Raw genomic sequence first — 8,602 nt, 5'->3', positions numbered from 1 at the left:
CAGCCGGGCAGACGGACGCGGCTTTCGTGGCAATCCAGGCGCTCACCCAATTCGCATCTCGGGGTTAGTCGGCGTTCCGCTGCAGCCATGCCGTTTTCTTCCCCACGACGAAGGCGAAACGTAACAGAGGCTACAATCTATCTACCCTGTTTTGGACCGAAATCTACCCTGTCGCACCGCCATTATGGCTCCAAACCCAGCATTTTCTACGTACAGCCGGCCAAATCTTTAGCGAAAGGCCGCCGCGGTGGCTCAGTGGTTATGGTGCTCGGCTGCTGACCCGAAAGACGCGGGTTCGATCCCGGCCGCGGTGGCTGAACTTCTTTGGAGGAGAAATTCTAGAGACCCGTGTACTGTGCGATGTCAGTGCACGTAAAAGAACCCCAGGTGGTCGGAATTTTCGGAGCCCTCCACTACGGCGTCTCTCATAGCCTTGGTCGCTTTGAGACGTTAAACCCCATAAACCAAACCAAACCTTTAGCTGGCGTGCGCTTGAGAAAATATCAAATTTAAGCACAGGGTCACTAAGCCAGTGCTTAATATTGAGCTTTCCGCAAGTTTGCTTCCTCCTAAAGCGCAGGGGCACAGAAAACGCAGCCGTCGCGCACGCCAGCTAGAGCTTTGGCCGGCTGTACATGTTGCAGGCGCACATAATTCCAGGGGAGGATGGTACACAGCCGCAGTCATTCACTAGGAAAGACAGGTGGACGGCCTCAATTTTAAAGCCCCTAGTGCACCCACGCGGAGGAGGTAGCAATCTCCCTGGCTGCCTCCCACCCTCAATCTAAATTCATCTTATCCGACTCGCGAGGGACCTATCGGAATTATGAGCTGGGCTGGATAACGCCCACAGCAAAAAGAATACTTCGAAGAGCTGCTCGGGTTCAGGACCCCACGATTCGGTTTCTGATTTGGACGCCAGGTCACCACGGCTTTACCAGGGAACGAGGCCGCCAACTCGGCCGCCTGCGCACTCACTAACCGGGCCTCTGACGTAGACCCTCCCGACCTGGATCAGGACACCTCTCTTCTTTTAACATTCAAAGATATATCCGCTCATTACCGGGACTCGTACAGTCAGTACCCGGTTCCTCTCAAGGGGCTAGGAAAAGCGGGCGAAAGAATACTCCTTAGGCACTATACTAACACTCTACTGTGCCCGGCAGTACTCAGATATTTCGATCCTTCCCTCTCTGGCTTCTGCTCTTTCAGTGGGGAGGTGGCTGACACCTTCCACATGGTCTGGGCACGCCAGCAAAATCCTTCCCTTCTCTTCTACCCCTAACCCATTCCCCTACTCGAGAGGACTGGGAAGCGGCCCTACTCGGCTGCCTGGACTAACGGCCCAACAAGCCGTGGTTCAGCGAGCTCGTGTGGCGGTCCAGGCCAATGGGGTCCCTGAATAAGAGACTCCACCTAGTATTGTAAGGGGAGCGACCCACAAGAGGCTGCTTCTCTGTCAACTTCTCTGTTAATGTTATAAATGGTTTTAACCATCGTCATCATCATCACCAGTAAACATATTTCAAAGTGCAAATAACACCGATTAGACCAGCTGTCAGCATTTATTGAGGTTATTCTTGACTACAGGTGGCATTAGGTACGGAACTTGGATCCGTTCGGCTGCAAAAGATGAACGAGGCCTTTTCTTAGGTAAAAGGCGTAGTATACTATGCCGAAGCAGAAAAGTCCACCTTTCGACTAATGCCCAAATGACCTTGCTCCAGCCATACGACCGGACAGCTGAGTTCTCGGGAATGTGTCATCTGCGTTCATGAGGTCCTGCTGGGGGTGCACTTCGAGTGAACTTGACGTTGTTCTCGTTAAAGGTGCGCTAAAGTAATTTTCATTCCCGGACCCTTCCGGTGTAGGGCGCAGGCACTGAGAGTATTCTGGCGTTCTGATCACGCGCCTTGCGCACAGTTCTGGCCGATGTTGCCGACACCCGCTGCACAGAAGGGACAGGATGGGGATTCGCATGCAGAAATGGAGATAATAAAATTAATTGGCCTCTTTAAAGAAACTATGAAACGAATGTGAAGAGCGTGTTTTGTCGTTGAATTTCATTTCCGCGGTGCGTGTACAGCATGAGGAATGGCTGTGGCTTAGCTTGGTAAGCCCGGTAATTGCGAAAGCAATATCCGTAGCTACGCCATGGTTCAGCTGGTAGTGTAGCTGGTTGTGGTGCTTGTGGTTAGACTTGTGGTGATGCATCGGTTATACAATCCAATCCAATCCAATGCAATCTAATCTAATCTAATCTAATCTAATCTAATCCAATCCAATGCAATCCAATCCGCGCGCGGCGGGCGCAGGAGTTAGGCAGCAGCTACCAAGCGCGGCCTCGCCTCGCGACGGCGCAAGTTGGAGCCCTGCTCTTGCAGCTGTGACGTCACACCGCTAAGCGCGCCTCTCAAGGTCAATGGCAGCTACCGCGGCCTCGCCACGCGAGGAGCTGAAAGCGAAAGTAGTATTGCTTCGCAATAAAAGAAGCCTTTTCTAAGGGAGCCTTGATCTCGTTCTTGCACTGTCGTGCAATGCTGGTTTAGTTTAAGGAGGTTTAGCGTGCCAAAGTGACTCAGGAGAAATTTCGACCACATGAAGTTCTTTAACGTGCACTGATATTGCACAGTAAACGTACCACTGGCATTTCGCCTACATCAAAATGCGACCGCCGCAGCCGATATCGAACCCGCGTTTTTCGTGTCAGGATCCGAGTGCCAGAAGCACAGAGCTACCGCGGTGGTTTGTCGTGCAATGCGCCGCTTCAGATTATATATGACGCGATTATTCGATGGGTTTCCATCTTTTGTTGCGTTGTGACGCATTGGAAAAAATCATTTTGTACATAGCCCCGCCGCGGTGGCTCAATGGGTAAGGCGACCGGATGAACCCGGGCCGCGTTCCAAAGAAGGCGAAACCCAAGGCGTCGTGTACTCTGTAGTGTCAGGGCACGTTAAAGAACCCCATGTGGTCGAATTTAATCCGGGGTTCATAGCCAATATAAGTTTGGGACATTTAATCTCGTATACAACATATTACAGTACAGTACAATACAATACAGTACAGTTTTTTGCGTGCCGCCACGGTGGCTCAGTGTTTATGGTGCTTGGCTGCTGACCCGAAAGGCGTGGGTCGATGCCAGCCGCGGCGGTCGCATTTCGATGGAAGCCAAATGCTAGGTACCCGTGTACTGTGCGATGTCAGTGCACCTTAAAGAACCACAGGTGATCGAAATTATCCAGAGCCCTCCACTACGGCGCCCTTCACAGCATGAGTCGCTTTGGAACCTTAAACCCCATAAAAAAAGTTTTGCACGTGGAAGAACTATGGTCTTAAAGGTGCACTGAAGCGGGATCTGAACTCGTATTTTTAGCGCTGGAACTCGACCTACACGTGTTCCGAGCGTTCTTGGAAACTTCGAATTATTGGCCTGTGCGGCCGATTTCCCTATTTTAAATCGGATTAACGTCGGGCTCCCACCTTTTTTTTTAATTCCGCGCAAACGGTGGGAGGAGTCGACCAACCTTTCACCCAGTCCCGTGGCGGCTTGCCGTCTGTCATCGGCGGAGTGATACGCAGTGATCGATGACAGTAAGAGTTCACGCGTATTTTTATTTCCGTGGGCCTAACTTGCAGCTACGTAGTCTCTGACTACCTTTTTATTCATGGAAATCTAAAAGAAACAAAATAAAAGCGAAAGAAAAGTCGCCACGCGACTGACTGAAAGGCACTCCATGCGTTGGTCGACTCCTCCCACCGTATGCGGGGACTTCAAAAAAAAAAAAAAAAAGGCGGGAGCCAGACGTTATAATCTGATTTAATTAAGGAAATCGGCCGCACAGGGCAATAAAGCGAAGTTTCTAAGAATGCTGGGAGCTTGTAGATCGAGTTTCCGCTGAAAAAAGACGAGTTCAGATTCCTCCTGAGTGCACCCTTAAAGGTGCAGGCCATGCGGGACGCCGTAGTGGAGGGCTCCGTAAATTTCGACCACCTGGGTTTTTTTTTTTACGTGCACTGACATCACACAGTACACGGACCTCTAGAATTTTACCTGCATCAAAATTCGACTGCTGTGGCCGGGATCGAACCCACGTCTTTCGGGTCAGCAGGCGAGCGCCATAATACGAACCACAGACTGCCAACGGCCTGACGCTTTAGGAACATGGCGGGCGTCGGCCGCTTTCGTCGCCGAGAAGGTTGCCGCTGCTTGCCTCTCTTTCTTCTTAGATGCTTGTTGAGGATGTTAAGCCCCAGCAGCACCTTGCGCTCTGAAAATTTGGCCGATCGGTGTGTCTTGGGAAGGAAATACGAAATAGCACGCTTATTGGACAGATTGAATACACAGCGCACGTCTGTGGGTGGGTGTTTGTCGTTTTCTACTTCAGTATTCGCTCTCCTTCTCGTTGCTTTGGCAGTTTCATAAATGCCGAGCTGATTGCAAAGCATATATCGAAATGTACACACACTGCGCTTAGATATAACGACCGATGCTCCTCTACTGGCTGTCGCATGCGTGGTATACAGCCGTTTGCTGGTGTATGTTCAGACTAGGTGTGCGCTGCAATGGGCTCAGATAACTGGGGCGAGAAAAAGAAGGCGTATGTTGCGTCCGAAATCTCGGGCCTCTAAGCGTTCTGGGAAAGTGGGTCGAAGGTCCGGCGGCGACGTGCGAACTAGCGGAGCCCGACTGCGTAGTTGTGCTAAAGGACGTAATTGCTTCCAGTGCACTGGTGAAGATAAAGCTAAGAGCTTCAGGAGTTGTCATCGCTTCCTCCGTTTAAATCCCGAGACACCAACGCTATCATAAAAGCGTATTCTCGCGTACGCGGCAGACTTACGAATCCTTAACGTGAACAGAGAGGTATCGAAACGATAGCGGTTTCTGTGCGGCTGGTCTGGCGCCTGCAGCTCTTCATTCCTCGGGCGCATATTAGCTCCCATGTGTCAGGCGAAGGAGAGAGAGATTTGGCGGGTGAAAAAACTTTCGTGCGTCCCAAGTCCGGAAGGCCCAAAAAGTGTTTATTCAGTTATCGTTGCGAATTACGTTGTCAGCCTTGTTTTATTAAATATCCTTTCCCAACTGTTTCGCACTGTGTCCTTCGTAGCACAGTGCGTATGCATCCAAGGTGGTTTCTGGCGCCAATCAATCCTCTATTTTCCTTTTAAGAGACAAGCGCTAGATTTCACCGTTCGTGCGTCCATCAACACCCCTTGCAAGCCTGTACTTATAAATGCTTCCTCGAACTATCGATGTGATTTGCGACAGCAGCAATATGTACTGTCATAAACGCTTCAGCAAACAGCATCTGTTTTGTAATGGGCGAGCTGGAAAGATAGCGAAGACCAAAGCGTAAATGAAATAATAGTAAACAATGAAAGAAAAACCGAGGACACTCCTACCACGGCGCAGAGCACTGTCACTATTTGACCGAGGCAGCAATTACACAACGACCGTAAATTTCTAAAAAATAAACAAACATGTTGCTTCTTGTTATAGGTCTTTGTGCATATTTTTCATATAATTTCGCCCTCTGAAGTGTCAGTTTTCCAGAAGATAAACGTTACTAAACATAAGGGGGACGTTGCCATTGCAGTGCAGTGCAGGGTTTCGAAAAATATGACTATTGAGAAGCAAGTGCTAAATATCTGTATTATTTTCGTGCCAAAGTATTTGAGGTGTTGAAAGGCAGGTAAAGTGGGAAGGTTGAATTTCAATTGTCTTCCAATATCGCGCTACAGTTTCTAGGTATTGTAATGCACTGAAAGAGTCTTACTTAATATTTCAAAAAGCCCAAAAAGGAAGGCATAACCTTAGTGAAAGCATGATTCTATAGCAAATAAAGTAAGTAGCGTAAGCGAGGTTGTCTTCAATATAAGTTACCTATATAAGCTGTTTTGAATATGAACATGCAAGCTCCCGGAATTAGGTGTGTGTTTTTTTTTTTTGGTGTCTGCGCGCACACTGAGCGCCCAGAAACAGACCTCACAGGTAACTACATCTCAAGACAGAGGGGGAAAACACCGCGTGAAGAAAAATGATTGCTGTGCGCCGGATGCTGTGTTATCGCAAGAATGATTTTCGTGCTTAAAATTCTGAACATTCTTCAACAGTTATTTGATTAGAGGTAGAGCGACATGGAGCGTGTACAGCCGTCCTTATTGCCGTGCAGATGTTGATTGCGATGCGCATTATATGCGCAGTGCTACCTCAGCAAACTTGCGCATTTATGAGCGTTTTGCTCCCATGCAATTTGTTATTGGTTTGGTAGCATGGGTAGTTAGCCCACCTCTATCATTCTGCTATGATAGTGCGTGATGCCTTTCTTTTGTATGCAGGAGAGAAATTCATTCCGCGTACTAACGGAAAAGCTTTGCACTTCTACTCCTGTAGCTGCGGTCGAGTATCTGAAAGCAAATATCAGACTGCTTTCTGAGATAGTGTTTCAGATGACAGTGTTTTTGGAAGCATGTGTCACTCTTAGGCCGAATCGTGTAACGACGCAACTAAAAGATTAGTTCAGCTGATGCCGCGAAACAACGCAGCATGAAGCCAAATGCAAGACAGGAGATAGACTAAGACCAATTTTGGGAGGCTGGAGCCTAACTGAGACGAAGTTTCGAATTGTTCACGGTCGACCATGATAAGGATAATAAAGAGCCCCGCGGAAAATTCGAAAGATGCATCTTTTTTTTGCAGCGACGTCTTCAAAACCGGCACAAAAAAGACGTTAGTGAATTTTAGAGCCATGGATGGACATGGTTGCCTTAGAGTGCCCGCACGGATTTTTGAGCCATTTAAAAATCATGTGCGCATCGTATCAGATAATAACAATAAACTGGTGATTGAGTTAGATTAATGAACACAAATCATATTCAGCCGCCGCGGTTGCTCAGTGCTTATAGCGTTAGGGTGCTGACGTGGGTTCGATCCCGGTCGCGGCCGTCGAATTTCGATGGAGGCGAAATTCTTGAGGCCCGTGTACTGTGCGATGTCAGTGCAGGTTAAGGAACCCCAGGAGGTCGATATTTCCGGCGCCCTTCCCTACGGCGTCCCTCATAGCCTGGGTCGCTTTGGGGACGTTAAACCGCTATAAACCTAAGACAAGACATGTTCAGTGACTTTGGCATCGGAGATGTGCAGATACATTTCGAAAGTCATTATAGAGTGAATAAGGAGCAGCATAGACCTTTAACATTCATTTTCAAGTGCTTAAGATCACCTGAAAATGAAGTAGACCTTATCGGAGTCTCGCCATTCAGAGAGGCCCAAGAACGCCGCAATCACAGAGCAGCTGAGCCACTACCAATGTTCAAGATCGACAGCGGATTTTGCCGGTATCGTAGTTGTGATAAAAGGTGTTCGTACTTTAACAGACACTTTTAGTTGGGCGTACGCAGCGACTCTGCGGGTAACGAAGGCGCATGCGCAGAACGCCACGTATCTCGCAGTGTATTGCGGGCGTACGCACGCTACAAATCAGAGCGTGCGCGCGCTACGGGAACGTTCCGGCATGCACTGACAAGGTGGCGACACTCTGCTCACCCGCTTCTGAATAAATACATGTCGCCGCTGGATTCTTCGAAGCGACAGCTCGCTCAAATGGTAGCGGTTCGCTTTTATTTCGCACAGCTCGCCTACGCGTAGAGGTATAAGCGATAACTACCCTCTGTTTTTCAGATAATTAGACGATTTTCAAGCTCTTAGGCCTAACTAAATGCAGAGTGAAAACACGAACTAATGGGCGAGTTGGTTATGCATGGTGTTCATTCCTTTCCTCTGCTCTCTTCTTTGGCCTTGCGCTGTTTCAATTATACTTTAAATGCAGTGTGTTTTCCTCTCAGGAACGACACATGGCGAAGCAGTTCTCTAGCTTTTAGTCACTTGTTACATTCCCTTCTATTTGCATAGTTTTTCTTCTTGGAACGCAAAACAAGCTCGCAGTGCACCCGCCCTAGGTATCAGTAATTACAGACGAAAATTTCTTCAACCCAGCATTGACGTGCTTTGACGTCTTGTCACTAGACGATGCCACTGTTTAGGCGTGCCCCTGAGGGACGCTACGGCATGGCCAACTAAAAGTGCCGTGTTGCTCTATTTACAGCGTACGCAATGCAGGAAGCGATGCGTACGCAAGCTTACTGCGTACGCCCAACTAAAAGTGTCTAATGGCTGTGCGCACTCTTCATGGTGGCGTCAGTGCGGGCAGATATGAAGGCATTGTATCATGGCATGCTCATTAAATCATGCATAAAATATTTCCTTTTCTGTACTTAACTCCAAGTTGCGTTTTTATTATGTCTCGCACCTCCCTCAGCTTATGTAATCCGGCAGAAAGGGTCTTGCATCAATTTAGAATATTCTCTTAAATAATAACATCCACGCATCCTCGTATCCACAATTTGCAAATTTACTCGCTGATATGAAACATGCACCGAATTGTATTGCTTGAATCTCAGCAACTATAAATACAAATGTGCCGTTATATACGAGATATCATAGCTGATTGATATCTGATACACAAAACATATATCAGATCCTTCATACCAAATTGCAGACGTGTTTAATGGCCAAATCAAACGCTCATTTCATCTGTGGAAT

The sequence above is a fragment of the Amblyomma mixtum genome, chromosome 5, assembly GCF_055824585.1.
Source record: "Amblyomma mixtum isolate Tamu chromosome 5, ASM5582458v1, whole genome shotgun sequence".
Classification (NCBI taxonomy): Eukaryota; Metazoa; Arthropoda; class Arachnida; order Ixodida; family Ixodidae; genus Amblyomma; species Amblyomma mixtum.
The sequence above is the reverse complement of the archived record's forward strand: the minus strand, read 5'-3'. Positions refer to the sequence as shown.